Source organism: Engystomops pustulosus, chromosome 2, assembly GCF_040894005.1.
Source record: "Engystomops pustulosus chromosome 2, aEngPut4.maternal, whole genome shotgun sequence".
In the NCBI taxonomy this organism is placed as follows: domain Eukaryota; kingdom Metazoa; phylum Chordata; class Amphibia; order Anura; family Leptodactylidae; genus Engystomops; species Engystomops pustulosus.
In genome coordinates, this window is record NC_092412.1 from 170,963,090 (window position 1) to 170,988,117 (window position 25,028).

The window sequence follows — 25,028 nt, forward strand, 5'->3', positions numbered from 1 at the left end:
GTCAATTATTACATCAAATTGCATAAGTAAAGACAAATGCAGCAATTATTGCCAAATGCCCCATCAATCAAAGACGAGTGTACAGGCAGGTGCTAGAAAAGAAATCACCCCACATAGAGTATATGTGTATATGTCTACACATGTTTTCTGTACATCTATTTATGATACTATATATACTATTTACAGCATCTGAAGAAGATAAATTTGACCGAAACGTCATGTATTAAAGTGGATGTGTACAAAAATAAAAGCATTTATTATCAAATTGGAACGAGTGCCATCTTCTATATTCTCCTATGCATACAGGGTTGGGACCCTAGTTTGGCACCATCAACTACTATACGGAGTGCTGTGAAATTCCCACAAATACATTGAAGCTTTCCCCTATTTTCTCAAGCACCCAAGAGAATACCAACATAGTATGTCATCCGAGACATTTTCCTACAGTCCAGAGACGACAACCAGTATCTTGGCACAAACAACTGTTACTACGGACTTCCTACAAATTCCAAGTAATGATTTTAAGACGTGGGATCTGGAGAGAACCTCGAGACATCTTTTGAATTCACTGCATTTTGCTACATTATCTGAATACCTGAAACTACTAAGAATTCCAAGGGGTTTATGCATATCTCTACACCCAACAATCTTTATTAAGGATAATAAAGTGTTTTGCAACAAGTGCTCACAAGATTTGGTGACACTGACAATTGGTTTTCTTCATAAAGAAATCCCCACAACTGGTGAGAAAATTCAGAGCATAGAATTCACATATTTCAAGACCAAATTGGATACCATACTAGAAGCCCATCGCAGAGACACAGAGAGCAAGAAACAAAAGAAATTTGTTTACGACGCAGAGGATTACCTCAACAACAGAGTACATAGATGGCATGACGAATATCCATGATGAGTAAGGAACTATGTATATGGAAGAAGGAGGAAAAAACTGAAGTACACGCGGAGCGCTTATAGTACCACTACCCAGAGAAGAAGAATAATTCTTCCAAGATGCCAAGAGGAATATTTTCAAAAAATAGTAATTTATTTACCTTTTTCTTTAAAAAGAGTAGTTCCAAATTACAACAAGTCCTATATAATGCGTTTCGGGTCCACAACCCTTTTTCAAATAACGGACAAAACAATACAATACAAGTGCAGTTAAGATGTTATATATAAGGTAAAAAGACTTACATGTATACAGGTGTGTCATAACATAATGTGATATGCGCGCCTTGAGTGTTTCAGAAAAACCAGCGAAACATTGCCAGCGGGTGTCAGTGGGGTCATGCGCCTGCGCAGTAGCTCTGCGGGCGCCGGTGATGTCGCGCGCATGCGCAGTGGCTGCACGGACGCCGGCCGCCGTGACCCAATTGAACTGGCAGAGGCACGCGCATGCGTGGTAGACCAGTCGGACCTTCCCTGGAAGACGTAACCCAGGTAACGTATTCATGTGTATATCGGTACTTTACCGGACCGCACTGGATGTGATAAAATTAACAACAATTGGTTATGCTTATATAAATGGTAGATAATCAGGTGTTTACATAGGATATGTATATATCCCATGTAAACAATGGGAATTCCCTATAAAACAATGGGAATTTTCAATATAAATATAAATATAAAATTAATATAAATATAAGTATAATTATGAATATAATTTTAAAATATAATAAAATTACTACAATACATACAAAAAAATAATGTAAAAGAGAGGGTGTATATATTAATATATTAATAAGATCAAGCAAATTTTTCTAGAATATAAACGATTTAGACGACATTCTCCAGGCTCTCATTTAGACCCAAGGGGGTTAGACACTGCAGTTTGAAGATCCAGAACATTTCTCTCCTTTTGAGGTGGGTAAACCTCTGTGGTGTTAATGGGGGAATCTATTCAATAGGTACGATGTTAAAATCTTTCATATTGCAACTATGGTGAGATGCCGCATGACGAGAGACACTGTGTAAAGCATACCCATTTTCTATATTATGCCTATGTTTGTTTAGTCTCTCGCGGAGTGGTAAAATTGTACGGCCAATATATTGTAATTTACAATTACATTCTATCAGATAAATGATGTAATTAGAGCTGCAATTCATGAAACTTTTTATTGGGAAGGATTCTCTCGTAGTGTGAGACACAAATGTATTTTGTCTGTGTCTAATCGAGTCACAGCACTTGCAACGATTGTGTCCACATCTAAAACTCCCTATGACTTTCGGGAAAAAGGAAGAGCTTAAGTTATTTTTTACTTTGGTTGGACGTAATCTGCTAGATGCCAGAATATTTTTAAGTGTTTGGGATCTTCGGAACGTGAGACAGGGTTTTTTTGGGATGATTTCTCTTAGGTATGGGTCATGGGGCAGAACCTCCCAGTGCTTATTCAGGATCTGCCGGATTTTATGGCTATCTGCGGAAAAGGACGTGATAAAGTTGACATCAAAACTTTCTTTATTGGCTTCTTTAACTCTGGGTTGAAGGCAGGTTTCTTGCGACAGTGTCCCTGCTCTTTCTGCGGCCCTTTGTATGAAAGTAGATGGATATTTTTTTGCCTTAAATCTTTTGGTTAGAATGTTGCTTTGTTGCATATAAGCAAGATCATCAGTGCAATTCCTACGGATCCTTTTATACTGCCCAAAAGGTATATTAGTTAACCATTTTTTGTAGTGGCTACTACCAAAATCTAGATAGCTATTGCTATCTACCTGTTTGAAATATGTTTTGGTTTTGATGGTATAATCTGGGGTATGGTATACTATTACATCCAGGAATTCAGCATGGTTATTTGTAATATTGCATGTAAATCTTAATCCCCATTCGTTCTCGTTAATGTCACTAACAAATTTATTTGCTTCCACTTCACTACCTTCCCAGATAATGAAAATATCATCTATGAATCTTTTGTAGAAATGACAATGCTTGTAACTTTCATGTTCATAGATGATTTGTTCTTCGAATAGGCCGACAAATAAATTGGCGAAGCTGGGGGCAAACTTACTGCCCATAGCAGTTCCACTTTTCTGCAGGAAAATTTTATTGAGGAAAGAGAAGTAGTTGTGTTGTAAAATAAATTTTATGGCCCTTAGGAGAAAATTGGCTTGTTGGTCATCTATATTCGGGTCTTTATTCAAGAAGTATGAGATTGCATGTATACCTAGATCATGTGGGATGTTCGTGTATAATGACGTGATATCCATAGTTATGAATAGAAAGGATTCATCCCATTTTTTGGTGATAACCTGCCTAATCAGATCTGAAGTGTCAAGTAGGAAGGCGTCTAAAGTTTTCACATATTTTTGGAGAAACAGGTCCACATAATGAGACAGATTAGATGTCAGTGAATTTATCCCAGAAATGATGGGCCTGCCTGGTGGATTGGTTATGTCCTTATGGACTTTAGGCAGGTGATAAAACAATGCTGTTGCTGGTTCCTCAATTCTTAAATATCGATATTCCTTCTTGTTAAGTACCCCCATCTTCAACCCTTCTTCCAATAATGAGTATAATTCTGTTTTGAATTTAATTGTCGGGTCTGTGGACAATCGGAGGTAAAATTCTGAGTCCGATAGTAAACGGGTTGCTTCTTGTATATAGTCGTCCCTATTTTGGATAACTGCCCCCCCCCTTTATCAGCTGATTTGATTACTAATTCTTCCTTGGTGGCCAGGTTTTTTAATGCTGTTCTTTCTCTCATACTGAGGTTATTTCTCTTAATGGGGGTACGGTTTGTATTATCTTGTGAGTACATATTGTGGAATTCCGTTGAGACCAGGGTGTAAAAGGTCTCAACGAAATTTCCTTTATGGTGGGTAGGATAGAATGAGGATTTGGGTTTAAGGTTGGTATGTACCATAGTGAGTCCTGGCGTAGCGGGCTCAGGGTCAGGAGTCTCGCATCCCGAGGCCACAGGGCTTTTTCTCGCTTCGTTAGTTCCTATCAAATTAAAATGCCTTATTTGGTCCTTTTGTTCTTTGGTGTCTCTATTAAGGAATCCTCCTGTGAGGAAGGTGTGCTTGGTTCTTTTTCTACCGCCTCTTTTTCCTCTCTTACAGTGCTTTTTCTTTTTAGGCTCAGAGGTGGAGCCGGGAACACAGTCTCTTTTAAGACAGGATTGAAAGTGTATTGCTGTGGTGGTGGATACCGCATCTCCCCGGGTAGCCCTAAAAAAGACACCGAATCGTTAAAAGAGGGTGCCTCTGGGTTGCGTGTATATTCAAGGGGGGCCTCAATGTTGGTGTTACTATTTATGTTTCCATTAAGTGGAGTATAGAACTGAAGCACTGTATCTTCTGTCGGACTGGAGGACGTGTAGCTGGTATTATGTACAGTTAAAATGGATATGTTTGGGTCTAGGTTAGTGTATTTGCCTGAGGGAAGTATAGGCTTTGGCCTAACTAACCCTTGGAGAGGGTGCTCCTCTGTAGATAGAGGTGGACAGATGAGGGTGGAGGAGTTGGGAGGTTTAGATACATTACAGCCCGCTATCGTAATAACCCCATTGGTCACTGAGTTTCTATTCAGGGATGATTTAAAGGTTCTGGCTTGTATGCAGTCTCCTTTATGGTGTTTCGTGAGGTTACTATTATTGGAAGATGGTTTTCTGGTAGCGGGGATATTTCTCTTATTATTGATTTGCTGTCCTCTATGCCATTTTTTACTGTGTGTAATATTGGTGGTAGGCGTGTCTTTGTATTTGTCCACATCCTCTTTATTTTTTATCCAATATTTTATGGACCCCGTTCTATAACCTTTTCTATCCCTGTCGAGTATTCCCACCTTTTTTTCTAGTATGTCTTTTTCAAAGACTTCAATAGAGAGTTTGAGTTTCTTATTATACTTATTATAGTTGTTACTTTGTTCATATGGGCCAAGTTTAGTTAAGATATTATCTATATTTTCAGCAGAGGTTTTTGAGAGGGACAAACGTTTAGTACATAGACATTTCAATAAAGATAGCGAACAATCATGTAAAATCTTATCCCAATTTTCCATAAACAACGGATCATTTTTGAAAGCTGGTTCGGGCCGCAGTCGTAGGCCTCTAGGGACTATGTTTTCCTTTAAATAAGTGTCCAAGAAAAGTTTATCTAGATGATGTTGTGATTCAGATTTCATCCATTTCTCCAGTTCAAAAAATAAATGTTCAATATATTCCTCGTCAACTCGGTTCGGAGACTCTGGTTCGGTAGGTTTTCTTACCTGTTCAGGAACAGTCTTAGTGTATAACGAGAAGGCATGTTCTCTTTCCTGAAATCTTCTCTCAAAGCCAAACATCTTACCGAATTCTCTGTCTCACCCTGTCAGCCCCAACTGTTATTCCGTGCCGGAATATCCCAATATTCCGGAAATACTATAGGCAGGAGGTAGGGAAAAGGGAAAACAACAGAGGACGGCGCCTCGGGTGAAAACGTCAGATAATCGGCAGATGTATAGAGATGGTCTAGGGTGCTCACCTTTGGTCTCTCTTGGAGTAAAGCATGTAGGATATTTGTAGTGGGTTCGCAACCAAGGTTCAATGGTCACCAGGAACAGACTGATGTAGTCTTCAGAGGCAGGTGTATTTCTAGGGTAGGTAACTAGAGAAAGCAGCTCTCACAACTTCAAAGGACCGGACACCACTAAGGGCCGGTAAAACAATGTATATGGAAGAAGGAGGAAAAAAACTGAAGTACACGTGGAGCGCTTATAGTACCACTACCCAGAGAAGAAGAATAATTCTTCCAAGATGCCAAGAGGAATATTTTCAAAAAATAGTAATTTATTTACCTTTTTTCTTTAAAAAGAGTAGTTCCAAATTACAAGTCCTATATAACGCGTTTCGGGTCCACGACCCTTTTTCAAATAACGGACAAAACAATACAATACAAATGCAGTTAAGATGTTATATATAAGGTAAAAAGACTTACATGTATACAGGTGTGTCATAACATAATGTGATATGCGCGCCTTGAGTGTTTCAGAAAAACCCGCAAAACGTTGCCAGCGGGTGTCAGTGGGGTCATGCGCCTGTGCAGTAGCTCTGCGGGCGCCGGTGATGTCGCGCGCATGCGCAGTGGCTGCACGGATGCCGGCCGCGCTACGCGCATGCGCCATGACCCAATTGAACTGGCAGAGGCACGCGCATGCGTGGTAGACCAGTCGGACCTTCCCTGGAAGACGTAACCCAGGTAACGTCTGATATTTTCATTATCTGGGAAGGTAGTGAAGTGGAAGCAAATAAATTTGTTAGTGACATTAACGAGAACGAATGGGGATTAAGATTTACATGCAATATTACAAATAACCATGCTGAATTCCTGGATGTAATAGTATACCATACCCCAGATTATACCATCAAAACCAAAACATATTTCAAACAGGTAGATAGCAATAGCTATCTAGATTTTGGTAGTAGCCACTACAAAAAATGGTTAACTAATATACCTTTTGGGCAGTATAAAAGGATCCGTAGGAATTGCACTGATGATCTTGCTTATATGCAACAAAGCAACATTCTAACCAAAAGATTTAAGGCAAAAAAATATCCATCTACTCTCATACAAAGGGCCGCAGAAAGAGCAGGGACACTGTCGCAAGAAACCTGCCTTCAACCCAGAGTTAAAGAAGCCAATAAAGAATGTCAACTTTATCACGTCCTTTTCCGCCATAAAATCCGGCAGATCCTGAATAAGCACTGGGAGGTTCTGCTCCATGACCCATACCTAAGAGAAATCATCCCAAAAAAACCCTGTCTCACGTTCCGAAGATCCCAAACACTTAAAAATATTCTGGCACCTAGCAGATTACGTCCAACTAAAGTAAAAAATAACTTAAGCTCCTCCTTTTTCCCAAAAGTCATAGGGAGTTTTAGATGTGGACACAATCGTTGCAAGTGCTGTGACTCGATTAGACACAGACAAAATACATTTGTGTCTCACACTACGAGAGAATCCTTCCCAATAAAAAGTTTCATGAATTGCAGCTCTAATTACATCATTTATCTGATAGAATGTAATTGTAAATTACAATATATTGGCCGTACAATTTTACCACTCCGCGAGAGACTAAACAAACATAGGCATAATATAGAAAATGGGTATGCTTTACACAGTGTCTCTCGTCATGCGGCATCTCACCATAGTTGCAATATGAAAGATTTTAACATCGTACCTATTGAATAGATTCCCCCATTAACACCACAGAGGTTTACCCACCTCAAAAGGAGAGAAATGTTCTGGATCTTCAAACTGCAGTGTCTAACCCCCTTGGGTCTAAATGAGAGTCTGGAGAATGTCGTCTAAATCGTTTATATTCTAGAAAAATTTGCTTGATCTAAATAATATATTAATATAAACACCCTCTCTTTTACATTATTTTTTTGCATTTATTGTAGTAATTTTATTATATTTTAAAATTATATTCATAATTATACTTATATTTATATTAATTTTATATTTATATTTATATTGAAAATTCCCATTGTTATATATATATATATATATATATATATATATATATATATACATATCCTATGTAAACACCTGATTATCTACCATTTATATAAGCATAACCAATTGTTGTTAATTTTATCACATCCAGTGCGGTCCGGTAAAGTACCGATATACACATGAATACGTTACCTGGGTTACGTCTTCCAGGGAAGGTCCGACTGGTCTAGCACGCATGCGCGTGCCTCTGCCAGTTCAATTGGGTCATGGCGCATGCACGTAGCGCGGCCGGCGGCCGTGCAGCCACTGCGCATGCGCGTGACATCACCGGCGCCCGCAGAGTTACTGCGCAGGCGCATGACCCCACTGACACCCGCTGGCAACGTTTTGCGGGTTTTTCTGAAACACTCAAGGCGCGCATATCACATTATGTTATGACACACCTGTATACATGTAAGTCTTTTTACCTTATATATAACATCTTAACTGCATTTGTATTGTATTGTTTTGTCCGTTATTTGAAAAAGGGTCGTGGACCCGAAACGCGTTATATAGGACTTGTAATTTGGAACTACTCTTTTTAAAGAAAAAAGGTAAATAAATTACTATTTTTTGAAAATATTCCTCTTGGCATCTTGGAAGAATTATTCTTCTTCTCTGGGTAGTGGTACTATAAGCGCTCCACGTGTACTTCAGTTTTTTTCCTCCTTCTTCCATATACATTGTTTTACCGGCCCTTAGTGGTGTCCGGTCCTTTGAAGTTGTGAGAGCTGCTTTCTCTAGTTACCTACCCTAGAAATACACCTGCCTCTGAAGACTACATCAGTCTGTTCCTGGTGACCATTGAACCTTGGTTGCGAACCCACTACAAATATCCTACATGCTTTACTCCAAGAGAGACCAAAGGTGAGCACCCTAGACCATCTCTATACATCTGCCGATTATCTGACGTTTTCACCCGAGGCGCCGTCCTCTGTTGTTTTCCCTTTTCCCTACCTCCTGCCTAGAGTAAGGAACTACAGAGTGCCCAGATCGCCATACTCCTCAGCCTCAAGCACAGATGGCGAACAGCTGGATTCACAACAAAACACGTCCTTTTTTAGGATGCAACCTACCACCGACTACAAGAGGAAAACGAGGAGGGGCGGGCAATGGAAGAGGATCCACCAATCCAGTAACAACACGTTCCCAGGTAGGGAGACACTGCTAGTCATTAATATTTCTCCGCAATTCCTAAGCCTAGCACAAACCACTTTGTTACAAAAGGGATTATCCTTCTGCCCTACCTATAAATTAGATATGTTTGGACTTGAAATGGACCTTCAACGGTTCTTTAGAACTTCAAGGACAAAGACAACAAACAAATAACTATTGTAAGTGAGGTCACTACCCAAGGCCCCTTCGATCTTAAGAAACTGGGTCTACTCAACAAGAGTTCCTGCTCCCCCCCCCAAAAGACTCACATAAAGTGGAATCCTTTATTTCACTCATTAGTAGTGTGAAACAATTTCAACAAGACATCCAGATGGGTAACCTACATGCACAAGGTAACCTAAGCAACACAGACAGACAGGCCCTCAGTTCACTTCTCACTCAAAAAACATCATAATCAAGCCAGCGGATAAGGACGGGGCAATAGTTGTACAGGAAAAACATAAATACATTGCCGAAATAAAATCCCAATTAGATGATATCACCATATATCACCCAGTCAAGTGTGATCCCACACACTCTATATCCAACACCATTCAAGATACCATTCAAAGATACACCAGGTTGGGGATCATCACTTAAAAAGATTTTGACTAAACAGAACCCCATTATTCCGTTCTATATTCACTGCCAAAAATTCGCAAAAAACTAACAACCCCCCCCCCCCGTACAACCTAAAGTTGCATCAACAGACTCATACAGACTGATCCACCAAACAAAATCATTTTTACTTGACACAAGTACCTTTTTGCTACTCATTCACACCTCTCCAAGAGCAACTCCCACCACCATTTTAGCAGCATTTGATGTAAACAGTCTATACATGCAAATTGAACATCAGAAAGGTCTAGAGGTCACATTTATACACAGGACAACAAGTGAATCTACTCATGGAACTGACATGTTCTGACAAAGAACATTTCTAGGATATTTTTTGCATACAATACCGAGGTATGGCAATGAGTTCAAACGTTGCCCCCCCATATGCAAATGTCTATATGGCAGACTTTGAGAAACGCATGATCTATCCAAACCACCATTGTAAACTTTGGAAACGCTACATACACAATATCTTTTGCAAATGGGAGGGGCCAACAGAATACCTAGAGGAATTTTTCCTTTTTCTTAACTCTATCTGGACAGAGCTCCAGTTTACCATTCACTATAGTACAGAAAAGGTTAGCTTTCTCGACACTATGGTCAAGAAAGACTCTACTGTTCAAAATTGGAACAATATCTATACAAATGAAAGAAATAGGAACAATCTCCTGAACAAGTTATCATCCCCCATCAACAAAAAACTCTCTCCCTATCTCACAATTCCAACGTTTAAAATCATTTGTAAGAGACACCATCTTACACAACATCTTGACAATATGCAAAAGAGATTTGAGGAGAGAGGTTACCCAAAGAGTGTCCTAGACCATAGTAGAACCTACTCTCCCAGACCTGAAACCACTGAACCCAAACCACGAATACCATTTGCACACCAATTCCACCCGTTCATATATAGGATTCACAAATCCATTAGGAAACAAATCGCCGCTACTAAAATAAGGCCACCCAGAGATCCAGGAATTCCAGAACCCATTCCTTCCATGCTTTAAAAGACCACCTAACCTCAAGGACAGGTTAGTAAGGGCAGACGTGGGATCAAATGCCAAAATACCTAGACAGACTTTCCTTATACATCAAAACAAGGCACATTTCCATGCTTACATTGTGCCCAATGCACGAACATCCAGAAAGGGGACTCCTTTACACACCCACACACTGGCAAGATATACCAGATAAAAGACTACCACACATGCGATTCCAGCTATGAAATCTATCTCATTAAATGTCCCTGCGGCCTCGCCTATGTTGGGGAAACAGCCTATCGTGTGCGCAACCGCATATCAAAACAGAAGTCCACCATACGGACATCAAATTTCCTGTTGCCCATTCCCACCCACTTTGCCAAAGCCGGACATTCAGTCAATCAACTAAAAATTCAAGTGATGGACATTACGAGACATGGGGTGATCATGTCACCCTATTAAATAAGAAAGAATCTTTTTGGATTCATACCTTACAGACGCTGGCCCTGGATGGGATGAACAGAGACTATAATATTCTGAGCTTTACATGAATCAAGTTACCCTCTCCTTTACCAGTAAAGTCTCTATTCTTATTGTATATATATATATATATATATTGTAGGGGTTCAGCTCAAATGTGGGGGTCGGCAATGACAAAGCTCTCTTGGACAGCAGGATTAAAGTTGAAACTGTGCATTTATTCCAGCGAAAACAGCAGTAACAAACAAAACATCAAATAAAATCCTTGCCTGTCCGGCTCTAACTAAACACTTGGCGGCCCTCACTAGCCACTGGAGGGCTTTTCCCTGCCAGCATGAAACATACGTTCAGTAACCCTGTGTCACTCACGTGTGGCTCTCACACAGTCCAGCTTCTGTGTCTCCAGGTAGAGAGCGACTTCTGACTGCTCCACACCCTTCTTTAAGGGACTGCACACCTGGTGCATTGTTAGACTCATTAGAAACTGGATCCTTTGGTCTAGAGTGGTGATCACACTTCTGTCTCCACTCCAACAATTAGGTTCCTGTACCAGGTCTTCCAAGAGAAATACACAAGGAAAACAGCTTCCAGTTTGACCTAATTCACATTGTGGTCGCTGTAATACACAAAAACCTTCAATTTCTCGCCAAGTCAATAGTGACTTTGTCACTATATATATATTGACGTTATAGTGTATCTCTATATATTATAGTATAACTCTATACTATATTATAGTATAACTCTATACTGTACATGTTTTCCTTACAGAAAAGCTAAACAGGAGTTTGTCAGTGGGCCATAGATGGGTAATATACATAGCATTTTAGATATAGTTGTTCTTGACATGTATATAACCTTCTATTTCTAAAATGTAATTTCTCATAATATCTACTATGGTGCCCAATGACCGAATCTATATTTTATTTGCTGTTTTTGGAGATTTTACTACATTAAGGGAACAGGCATCACAGTGCCAACTTCCCACTCATGGCGATCCAGGATGCGTTCCACAGCATGTGGACTTTCGGTCACTTGACTTCTGGTCACATGATCGGATTAAACCGGATATAATCACAAATCAAATCAGTATAACGTATACAAATTGACAGTAAACCGATCCGACAAGATTCAGCTAATCAAATAATGAAAATAGCGCAAGGAATGCTATGGCTGCCCTCTTGGATATGCATGCAAGCTTTAAACTAACAGAAGAAGAGGATACGACATGTGCTGAAAAACCTCACTTCGGCTTACACACGAGTCAAGAAAAAAATAAAAAACGTAATACCTACTCTCCGGTGTCCCGATCTTCAGCGCGGGTCCAGATCTTCAGCGCGAGGCTCCCGATCCTCGGCGCGGTACCAGGCGGCGGCTCCTCTTCTCTCTTCTGTAGCAGCCAGATTGTGTAAAAACCAGATATAGCCTAGCTGCCTTTATGATGTCTCACACAGAGACCATAACACAGCTGACACTCAGCCAGGGTCTGAAGCGGCGGATACCGCTTCCATCCACCACACCTTATGAACGCTATCCAGTACCATCTGGTGAGTCATCCTGTATGCCTGTAGGAGTTACTATCGATAGGTCTGAAACGGATCATGTCTACTTGATCGCCATATGAGAGCTAAATGAATACAGAATTGTTCGTTAAGGTCCCCACTGTATTATCACTCTTTTACTGGCACCCCACTATTATCTACTGAACACCATTGGATGATTATACCCATGCACATATTTGTATTTCAGCCTCTTTTCATGTGTGACACAGCAATTTAACTGACACAATGCTGCAACAAAACTATTTTGGTAAAGTCCACCACAAAGCTCTGCACTATGCATCAAGATGGATAGAGCGCAAATTTATGCTATCAATATTTCTTGTTTTCTGTACATCTATTTATGATACTATATATAGCGTATATACTCGTGTATAAGCCGAGTTTTTCAGCACATAAAATGTGCTGAAAAACCTCACTTCGGCTTATACATGAGTCAAGAAAATAATAAAAAACGTGATACCTACTCTCCGGTGTCCCGATCTTCAGCGCGGGTCCAGATCTTCAGCGCGAGGCTCCCGATCCTCGGCGCGGTACCAGGCGGCAGCGGCTCCTCTTCTCTCTTCTGTAGCAGGCAGATCGCGTCCATGCGATCTACCGTCGGGCCCACAATAAGATGCAGCAGTGTCGACACCGCCGTATCATAGTGCGCTCCTGCCGGCAAATCGCCTGGTACTGCGCCGAGGATCGGGAGCCTCGCGCTGAAGATCGGGACCCGCGCTGAAGATCGGGACACCGGAGGGTGAGTATTACGTTTTTTATTCGCTTGGCAGGGGGCAGGCTGTATACTTTATAGGGGTAGGCTGTATACCTTATAGGGGTAGGCTGTATACCTTATAGGGGCAGGCTGTATACCTTATGGGGGCAGGCTGTATACCTTATGGGGGCAGGCTGTATACTTTATGGGGGCAGGCTGTATACTTTATGGGGGCAGGCTGTATACTTTATGGGGGCAGGCTGTATACTTTATAGGGGCAGGCTGTATACCTTATGGGGGCAGGCTGTATACCTTATGGGGGCAGGCTGTATACTTTATGGGGGCAGGCTGTATACTTTATGGGGGCAAGCTGCATACTTTATGGGGGTAGGCTGTATACTTTATAGGGGCAGGCTGCATACCTTATGCGGGCAGGCTGTATACCTTATGGGGGCAGGCTGTATACCTTATGGGGCAGGCTGTATACCTTATGGGGGTAGGCTGTATACTTTATGGGGGCAGGCTGCATACTTTATGGGGGCAGGCTGTATACAACATGGGGGCAGGCTGTACACAACATGGGGGCAGGCTGTACACAACATGGGGGCTGGCTGTACACAACATGGGGGCTGGCTGTATACAACATGGGGGCTGGCTGTATACAACATGGGGGCTGGCTGTATACAACATGGGGACTGGCTGTATAATACACGGGGACTGGCTGTATACTACACCCTCGGCTTATACTTGAGTCAATAGGTTTTCCCAGTTTTTGGTGGTAAAATGAGGGGTCTCGGCTTATACTCGGGTCGGCTTATACTCGAGTATATATGGTATATATATTATTTACAGCATCTGAAGAAGGTAAATTTGACTGAAACATCATGTATTAACGTGTATGTGTACAAGAAACTTTGGGAAACTACTTTATGGGGGCAGGCTGTATACCTCTTGGGGGCAGGCTGTATACAACATGGGGGCAGGCTGTATACTTTATGGGGGCAGGCTGTATACCTCTTGGGGCAGGCTGTATACAACATGGGGGCAGGCTGTATACAACATGGGGGCAGGCTGTATACAACATGGGGGCTGGCTGTATACAACATGGGGGCTGGCTGTATACAACATGGGGACTGGCTGTATACTACACGGGGACTGGCTGTATACTACACCCTCGGCTTATAATTGATTCAATAGGTTTTCCCAGTTTTTGGTGGTAAAATGAGGGGTCTCGGCTTATACTCGGGTCGGCTTATACTCGAGTATATACGGTATATAAATTATTTACAGCATCTGAAGAAGGTAAATTTGACTGAAACATCATGTATTAATGTGTATGTGTACAAGAAACTTTGGGAAACTTCGTCAGACAGGTAAGTAAATGTTCCCCATTCTGTCCACATAGGGTGAATATGAAAAATGAGCTTCAGTTCCAGTTGCAGGAGTTAGACAACTATAAATATGAAAAAGCATTGCAAAAGTTCAACACCATGCATTACTCTCTTGGCAACAAAGCTAGTAAGATATTTGCAGGCCAATTGAAGAAAATGAAAGTCCAAAGTAAAGTTGCTTACCTTCTCAATAGCAAAAGTGAAAAGATACACGATCCACAGCACAGGAGGTAATTGCAGAGTATTATTCTGCTTTATACAATCTTAAAAATGATATTGTAACTCCTCAACCTCCTGTGGCAGGAATTCGGGGCTTTTTAGATTATGTGAAATTACCATCCCTCACAAGTAAACAGTCAGAAACTATCTCTGCACCAATTATCTGTGTTTAAGTTCACAAAAGTAATTGAAAAACAATAAAAACTTGAGCCCCGATGGCCTGACCAATGGCTACTATAAAATGTATCAAACTATCCTCACTCCACATCTGCTAATAGTCTATAACTCTAGCCAGACCAGATGTAAAATTCCTAGATAAATGCTTTTAGCTGCTATTATTACATTAACAAAGCCTGTAAAATCCCAGGATAAGCCATCTAATTTTAACCCACTTTCTTTAATCAGGACCATGTAGGATTTGTAAAGGATAAGGTTACATCCGATGGGACAAGGAGATTCATTAACTTGATTAACTTCACCGAGTGGACTCGATCTGCTTCTATGCTCCTATTTTTAGAAAGAATGCAAATAAGTTTTCCATGGTGCACATGGAAAACAATACCTCCTTTGCTACCTTGAAAGGCAGCTCCCTTAACACCAAGTATGACCTACAAGAAGTCTAAAAACATGGTGTGGGATTAAGCCAAACCAGTATATCTATTCCATAATGAACAGACTCCCAACTGTAGACAGCACTGTTTCAACCTGTCCGGGTCTCCTCAGTACAGCGTAGGGAACTGATTTGGCTATGTGAGAGGCTATTGACGAGGGTCAGGTGTTCTCTTTAAGGAGAGATTGCCAATTAAGGCCACCTTAAAGGCGTGTGGAGACTTAGAGTCATAGATGCTCCACTAGGGAATTCTGGGAAGAATGCAAATAAGTTTTCCAAGGTGTTACATGGAAAACAATACCTCCTTTTGCTACCTTGAAAGGCAGCCCACTTAACACCAGGTATGACCTACAAGAAGTCTAAAAACATGGTGTGTGATTAAGCCAAACCAGTATATTTATTCCTTAAGGAACAGACTCCCAACTGTAGACAGCACTGTTTCGACCTGGTTGGGTCTCCTCAGTACAGCGTAGGGAACTGATTTGGCTATGTGAGGGGTAATGTTTCCATGTAACACCTTGGAAAACTTATTTGCATTCTTCCCAGAAGAATGTCTCTACCTATTTTTGGATGCAGAAAAGGCATTCTATCGAGTCCACTGGGGGTATTTTACTGTGAAAATTCAGGTTCCATGCAGATGCTTTTAATAGTATATGGTAAAATTGACCATAAAACTGTAATAATGACAGATCCAATAATGACAGATAATGACAGCTTTGACAGATCCAAAGACGTTTTTTTGCATGCTGTTTCACTGATTTTGGAACAGTTCGGTAAAGTCTCTTATTACTATTTGAATGCTGTCAAATCTTTCATTCTAGGCATGAATATTCCACAGCTTTTGATGTCTGGGTGGATAGTTCACTTATCCGGACAGTAGACAGGCTCCTGGTACTATGCTTCACATCTGGATGCATGTTCTGACTGGCCACAAACATGCTAACGACCCTGCCTCCAGTTTTCAATCTCTTTTTCTGGTATGAAACGCTCCATGGGTTTTATCCCGATTGCTGTCCATTTACTGATCCCAAGATTATGGAAGACCATGAGAGTTCTATCCTCCACTGATCTCTTTGGGGAAATCCTTCTCCTCCAAAGAATGGAAGAGCTCACAGCTGATGTTAACTGTACTGAAGTACTTATTGAAGTGGGGACCCTTGTCCGATTTATAACGTTCTCCTTGCTTTACTACCTTTGATTAGATATGTGATTTCTTGTCTACAAATAAACACTTAAAGAACATCCAAAATCAGGATCAAGGATTGTAAACCAGGCACACAGAAGTGTGCCCCAGGGTCCGCTCTGCTTTTAGCTTCTTATGCCTTTGTTTTTAAGAAAAATATGCTTCAAAAATTATACAAATGAGCCTGAAGGGTTCTGGGTTCCATTAACATCTATGGAATCTGGAGCCCTTCAAGCTCATTTGCATAATTTTAAAAACCAGGGCATAAGGATCTTAAAAAAGAACAGATCCTGCCAGAGGGGACACACACCAGTATATTAGTGTACTTGGGTTATAGTCCTTCATCCTGGCGATAGAGGTCCTTTAACCGGTTAAGGACCGGACCCTTTCCTGTTTTTTCATTTCCATTTTTCACTCCCCATCTCCAAAAATCTATAACTTTTTTATTTTTACACGTAAAGAGCTGTCTGACGGCTTGTTTTCTGCCTAATAAATTGCACTTCATAGCGATGGTATTGAGTATTCCATGCCATGTACTGGGAAGCAGGAAAAAAATTCCAAATGCAGTAAAAATGGTGAAAAAAACGCATTTGCGCCATTTTCTTGTGGGCTTGGATATTACGGTTTTCACTGAGCGCCCAAAATGACATGCCTACTTTATTCTTTGGGTTGGTACGATTATGGGGATACCAAATTTGTATAAGTTTTATAATGTTATATAAATGTTTTTATAATAAAAAATTTTTTTTTGATTTTGCCATCTTCTGTCGCTAATAACTTTTTTATACTTTGCTGTAAGGATCTGTGGGTGGTGTCATTTTTTGCGACATTTGATAATATTTTCAATGATATCATTTTTAGGACTGTACGACCTTTTGATTACTTTTTATAGATTTTTTTATATTTTTCAAAATGTCAAAAAAGTGCCATTTTCGACTTTGGGCGCTATTTTCCGTGTTTAAACGCATTGAAAAACCGTTCATATATTTTGATAGATCGGGCATTTTCGGATGCGCCGATACTTAATGTGTTTATGATTTTTACTGTTTATTTATATTTATATCAGTTCTAGGGAAAGGGGGGTGATTTGAATTTTTAGGTTTTTTTATTATAATTTTTTTAAAACTTTTTTTTCATTTTTCTTTTTACTATTTTTCAGACTACCTAGGGTACTTTAACCCTAGGTTGTCTGATCGATCCTATCATATACTGCCATACTACAGTATGGCAGTATATGGGGATTCTCCTCCTCATTCATTACAATGTGCTATCAGCACATTGTAATGAAGGGGTTAAAACGAAATAGCCTCGGATCTTCGGAAGACCCGAGGCTACCATGGAGAAGGATCGATGACGTCACGGGGAGCGATGATCCTAGGCAAGATGGCCCGAGAGCCCTCTCCATGCAGCGGGACCTGACCGCCGCTGTGAATACACAGTCATTTAGGCCTACCTCCTGTGTTTCTTCCGTGCAGTTCATTTTTTCCTATCCCCTTATTTGTTTCATAGATGTTTTCTTCATAATGATGAATCCATTATTTTCAATTTATGTAATGCATTTATTTCTTCTCCTTGATGCTATGTTTTATGGTTTACATCAGTGTGTGCGACCGCGACCGGGCCCGGGGCGGGTCCGCGTCTACCTGAGATAGGCATGGAACCTCCCCAGTACTTACGGAGGCACTGATGCCAATGGTGGCACCGTCACCGGCACCACACCAGCCGCCTCAAAAAGGCCCACCTTATTTGCGCTTTTTAATTTGGCACCGCCCCAACGGCTCTGTCTGCTACTGCCTGGCCTGCCTCTTCCATCTGTGGACCATCTCTCCGGTCCGCCCACTGCGGAAAACCCGCCTGCCTTCCCAGCTCCCCTCTCCATTCCGCGGCCGCTGGACTAGTCTCACAAGTTCGCGTCCCGCCTCTGCAGCAACCCTCTCCCGTCCGCGGCCGCCCGGGCTATCAGATCCACAGCCACGCAGCCCGCCTCTTCAGCTCCCCCCTTCTTCCGTCCGCGGATGCCCAGGCTATCAGGTGAGCAGCCAGCCTTTCCAGCCCCCCTCTCCCGTTCACCCGGCTATCATGCCCGAGGCCTCCAGGCCCATCTATCCAGCCCCCGTATCCCGTCCACCGCCGCTCAGCCCGCCTCACATGCCCCCGGCTGCCCGGCCCGCCTCTCCCTTCCAGGCACGCCGACCTGTCCCATATGTTGCCGCCCGTCTATCATGTCTGCGGCTGCCTGCCCATTTCATCGCTCGATAATGTAAGTACCTATTTTATGTTTAGATGTGTGTTTGTGTGTGTTTGTTTGTATGCATCTCTGTATACATGTATATGCTGGTATGGTGAGTGTGTGTGTTTATATGCTGTATGTGTGTGTGTGTATATCTATATATACTGTATGTGTCTCTATATATGCTGTGTATATGCTGTATGTGTCTATATATTCTGTGTTTATGCTGTTTGTGTATATATGCTGTTTGTATATATGCTGTGTATATGCTGTATGTGTCTATATATTCTGTGTTTATGCTGTTTGTGTATATATGCTGTTTGTATATATGCTGTGTATATGCTGTATGTGTCTATATATAAGTGTATGTGTGTAAATTATATATATATATATATATATATATATATATATATATAGCGTGTATATAGTGTATGTACTGTATGTGTGCATGATATCTATATTCTATATGTATGTATGCACAGTATAGGACACATTTATCATTATTGATTATACACATGTACAAGCTGTGATTGATGCGCCATTTCCAGTGCATCGGCGGTGCACTGCAATTTAGTGGGCTGGTGCGGGTTAGTGCCAGGATATAATGTGCCCCTAAGTGTGTATACAGTGTCTTTATCATAGTATCATAGTATATAAGCTGGAAGGAGACGCAAGTCCATCGAGTCCAACCTTTAAGAATTAAATAAATGTTTTATCCCCATAACCCGTGATATTTTTTCTCTCCAGAAAGGCATCCAGGCCTCTCTTGAACATGTACATAGAGTCCGCCATAACAACCTCCTGCGGCAGAGAGTTCCACAGTCTCACTGCTCTTACAGTAAAGAACCTTTGTCTATGGTGATGGTAAAATCGCCTCTCCTCTAGGTGTAGAGGATTCCCCCTTGTCCTGGTCACAGGCCGAGGTATAAAAAGATCGTTGGAGAGATCCTTGTACTGTCCGTTCAGGTATTTGTACATTGTAATGAGGTCTCCCCTCAGTCGTCTTTTTTCTAAACTGAATAATCCCAAATTTTTTAATCTGTCAGTGTATTCTAGTTCCCCCATTCCCCTAATAATCCTGGTTGCTCTCCTCTGCACCCGTTCCAGCTCTACTATATCCTTTTTATACACTGGTGCCCAAAACTGTACACAATATTCCATGTGTGGTCTGACGAGGGATTTGTATAAGGGCAAAACTATGTCTTTATCATGAGAATCTATTCCTCTCTTGATACATCCCATTATTTTATTTGCTTTAGCAGCAGCCGCCTGGCTCTGGTCACTAAAATTAAGTTTACCATCCACCAATACCCCCAAGTCCTTTTCAGCTTCAGTTTTACTAAGTAATTGACCGTTTAGAACATAATTATACTTTTTGTTTCCATGGCCCAAGTGCACAACTTTACATTTATCTACATTAAACCTCATCAACCATTTCTCTGCCCATCCCTCAAGTTCCACAAATCCCTCTGTAATGCTAAACTATCGACCTCAGTATTTATTACTTTACACAGCTTAGTATCATCTGCAAATATTGAAACTTGACTGTGTAAACCCACTACAAGGTCATTAATAAAAATATTAAAAAGAAGTGGCCCCAATACTGACCCCTGTGGCACTCCACTGGTAACATCAACCCAATCTGAGAATGTGCCATTAATGACCACCCTCTGTTTTCTATCACTAAGCCAATTACTTACCCAAATACACAGATTTTCTCCTATTCCCAGCAGTCTCATTTTATATACCAACCTTTTATGTGGCACGGTGTCAATTGCCTTTGAAAAGTCCAGATATACAACATGTATGTGTATATATAGTGGGTATATATTGAATGTCTAAGTATATGATGTATATATAGAATGTGTATGTACTATATAAAATATGTGTGCAAATTGGATGTGTATATACTATGTATGTGTAAGTGTATATAATAAGTTTATATATTTTATACATACTGCATGAATTTGTATGTACTCTTGCTATATTTAAATATTAAAGTTGATACTGAGATTCATATAATATGGACACTGACATAGCTTGCCAGCAGATGACCATTGCCTGAAGCCTTGGAGTGGTGCCATAAAAGACTTGTTAATGCATCATGGACTACCTAGGTACCCTTTCTCAAGGAATATCCTGTGGAATCTCCACAGGAAGGGTTTATCCATTAACTTGGGGCATAGATCAAAGGCATCAATATCCTGGTTCTCAGGAAAGCTGTGTTGTTGCAGGCCTAATTCTATTGACTCAGGAGGGCAATAAACAAACATCTGTTGTGAAAAGGGGATACATGGACACTTTCCCATGGGCAGCCCTATTGTTTCAGGTGGGCAATAAATAAGTCAACCAAGCCATTTGTGACAAAGGCCTGAGGGAAAGATATCAATTCCAAGTACGAGAGCGCCATCCTGAGGAAGGAGTAAATGACGACACCAAGGAGGCCAATATCCTATTACCGGAAGCTGAGTGGCGACAAGTCATCATGAAGGCTGGAAGATATTCGAGTAGGGGTGGAATCATGAGCATCTGTGTGTGTGATTTTGATAACAGTTGCGCTATATATGTATGGTCAAGGAGTAGTCTAGAGCTAACTAACTAATGATGGACTAATTATATAGTCTTGTGTCTGTTAGTCATGTAGTCTTGAGTTTGTAGTCCGATACTGTATGTATCTGTAAATCCCAGAATAGGAGATTGAAGAGGCTTATTATTTTATAATACACACTTTTCTGTATTTTTGTCATCTATTATACCTTTTTAATTAAATAAGCCTTTCTCCAAGTTTGGACTCTGTATTTTCAAGGAACGACTCTTAGGTAGAGCAGGTAGAAGGAAATACCCACATATTACAACTGTATTTGTGAATGTATAAATGTATATATGAATACGTAAATGTATGAGTGTATACATGTGTGTAAAAGTGTATATAGATGAGTGTTCAAATATGCATATATTTATTTTTAAAGGGGAGGCATTCAAAAATCTGCTATGGTGCCCAGCCTCTCCTAGTTACGCCCCTGCCTAGGGGGCAGTATTATAGTAACTATATTCTTTTACATAGGAGGCAGTGTTATAGTAAATATATTCTTTTACATAGGAGGCAGTGTTATAGTAGTTGTATTCTTGTACATAGGGGGCAGTATTATAGTAGTTATATTCTTGTACATAGCGGGCAGTATTATAGTAGTTATATATTCATGTACATAGGGGGCAGTATTATAGTAGTTACATTCCTGTACATTGGGGGTAGTATTATAGTAGTTATATTCCTGTACATAGGGGCAGTATTATAGTAGTTATATTCCTGTACATAGGGGGCAATATTATAGTAGTTATATTCCTGTACATAGGGGGCAGTATTAAAGTAGTTATATTCTTGTACATAGGAGCAGTATTATAGTAGTTATATTCCTGTACATAGGGGGCAGTATTATAGTAGTTATACATAGGGCGCAGTATTATAGTAGTTATATTCTTGTACATAGGGGCAGTATTATAGTAGTTATATTCTTGTACATAGAGGGCAGTATTATAGTAGTTATAATGGCACACAAAAATCGGAAGGTCCATCAGCATCAGGCAAGGGGTTGGTAAAATCAGGAAAAAAATTTTATTGAAAAGACATCAAAGTTAAAAGTGATCACAGGGAATGTTGGAAATATGACATGGTGTGGCTTGAGACAGTTTAAGGGTCTTTGTGGACAGATGAAGAACTAAGCCATAAATGCCTACATTGCCCCTAATAAAGTTTGCAGAGACAGCTGCATGTGATTACAATGGACTGTGCTATTACACCTGGAGGCCATGGCCCCTGGACATTCTCCCAGATCCTGTGGGAAACAAAGACTCAAGTTACTTGTCCTGCAAGTTGTGTGATAAGAATGTGTTGACTCTACATCATCATTGGATTGGCCAAGACAGTGGTGGAGGTGGGATGATGGGCATGTGTGTGTGGTCTATGTGTGTTTGTATATAAGATGGTATACAGATCTTTAGTCAGAGCACTTCCTTCCCTACCATCTCTCTGTCTCAACAGGAAGTCGCCTGTTGAGATTGTAGGGTAACGTTAAGTGTGAGCGGTTGTGTTTAGTGTACAGAGGTAAAGTTGTAGGAAAAAGTTTGTTCCTGGATCTAGCTGTACATTTTTCCTTTGTCTGTACATTTCCCTAGATTGAATGAGTATAAAGGTGTAAGAAAGTAACCTTTCGGAACGTTAGTGTAGTAGATAATTACACAAACTGTGTTTGCTCAGTTTGTGTGTTTGTCAGTGTGTGTTGTGGTAACAGAGATGGAACTTGTTCAGAAGTTTGTGAAAAAGTATGCCTCTGCTAGATACCAGTCATGTGAAGATGGTTCACTAGAGGAGCAATATAAGGAGCTGATGATGCAATGTAAGGCCCATAATGAGAAATTAGATAGTAAAAGAGGGAAGAAAGAATGGTTGGGCAATGAAATTATGATGCTAATTAAGATGAAAGAATTGGCTGAGGTAAAGGAAGTAAATTGGTACATACAAAGGCTCCAATGTAAGGAAAGTATAGACAAAATCAGTGACTCTGTGATTGAAATTTCTGCTAAAACAACTAGTGAGATGGATAATCTACAAGCAAAGGTGGATGAGCTGTCTTTAAGAAATGAAGAGTTGGATAAACAACTTGATGAGTGTAGATTGAATTCTGTATCTACTGAAACTCATATACATTCCTTAGAAAGGGAGATACATCAGAGGGACATGATAATTACCTCACTAAAGGGTCAGTTGTCTGAAACAATGACCCAACTGTATAAACAAGGAGAACAAATACGGTCCCTCCAAGTACAGAACCAGACCTGCCATAAAGCAGCAGATGTCTGCATTGTCACACCCGGGGGTTGGAGTGATGAACAGAGTCTAATACCTGCAGATAAGTCTCCAACACTCACCATCCAGGATAGACTACATCTGTGTCAGGTCATTGGAGAATTGGATACAAATGAATCACCAATAACTGTATCCAATAAATTTGAAGCTGTGGTGAAGCAATACAACTTGTGTAATAAGGATGCATGGTCTCTGCTCCAAGCATGGCTTCCTGGGCCTCTGGCCGCACAATTGTCATCTACACACATGGGAGATGATGATAGTGGTGCAGACTTAAGAAGGAAGGAACTGCAGCGTATCATGGGAGGGAGAGACATAAGGGGTGAGAATACCCTGAGAAAACATAGGTTCAGGACAGGTGATGACCCCCTTATTTTCTGTAACAAGTACCTGACCTTATTTAGGAGTGTTTACAACTGCCCGGATATGTCTCAGGATGACTCTGATTTCCTCTATTCAATGGCAAATAGGTGTGATGTGGATTACACCACAAGGATTTCCCTGAGAAATGCTACATCTCTAGAGAACTTTATTAATATACTCAGGGACTGGTGAGAGGAGTCTAACAATAGGAATGAACCATCAGGATATCTGTCTACAGAGTACAGAGCTAGGAGGACGAGATATGTCAGGTATTGCTATGGATGTGGGAGGCCAGGACATATTAAACGTTTCTGTAATGTAAATAATGCAAACCTTGGTACACATTATAATTCATTGCATACAGAAATTGATGCCAATGAGCCTGAGACCAACCAGAACACGGAGATCACAGAGACAAGTGAGGAGGCCACGACACCTCCTGGAAGTAGCCACATAGAGACATGTGAGGAGAACACATCAAATGCAAATAAGATTCCCAATATACACAGGGATAAGAAAGAACAGCCTCCCCCTCACTGCAAACAGCACAAGGAAGGTGCTAATGTCCCAGGGTACAATCCATGGGCAGGGCTGCCATTCTGGCTATTCTGGAGCTGGTCACAGATCGCTCTCCCCCTGCTAATAATCAGTGCACAGTACAGCAGCAGCATGGCTTATTAATGTGTGGCTATAGCGATATACATTGTGAATGAATAGATTTGGAATTGTGTTAATGGTATGAATTGCTTGGTTTCTAACTATGTTTTCTTTCTCTTGTAGACTGGATTTCTTTTGTCACATGACTCCAGGACAAAGAAACTAACACTTTGTTTTGTTTCTACAGGTTCCATTCTTTGATCTCGTGTTTTACATATCTGTTTTGAGTATTGTTTGTGTGATAACTGTCATTATGTTTTTGTTTTAGGCAACAAGGTGGTTGGCTGGAGAAACAAGTTATTAATATTGACATTTTTGTTTACAGGTCATAAAAAAAGGTAGTATGTGAAAGATATTATTTGTATCATGAATAATGGTTAAAGTTTTATGTTTTTACAAATAAAACCACGTGGTATAATGAGCTCAAAATTTATGAGGGTTAATTGTTTGCAAACAATTAAAAACAAGAAATAACATCCCATTGTGATGTATAGGTCCTGTATGTAATATAATTGTTGTTGTTTTTGTTTTTTTGGGGGGTTTTTTTTTGTG

The 25,028-nt window shown here is 40.6% G+C and overlaps 1 protein-coding gene and 1 pseudogene across 9 annotated transcripts in view; one reads left to right on the forward strand and one right to left on the reverse strand.

The window, feature by feature from the left end:
• The window catches only part of DCAF6 (DDB1 and CUL4 associated factor 6), a 737,604-nt gene that overhangs the window by 229,905 nt on the left and 482,671 nt on the right, over positions 1-25,028 (reverse strand). The gene's annotated exons all lie outside the window — the stretch shown is intronic.
• Positions 14,372-24,808, forward strand: LOC140119778 (posterior protein-like; annotated as a pseudogene).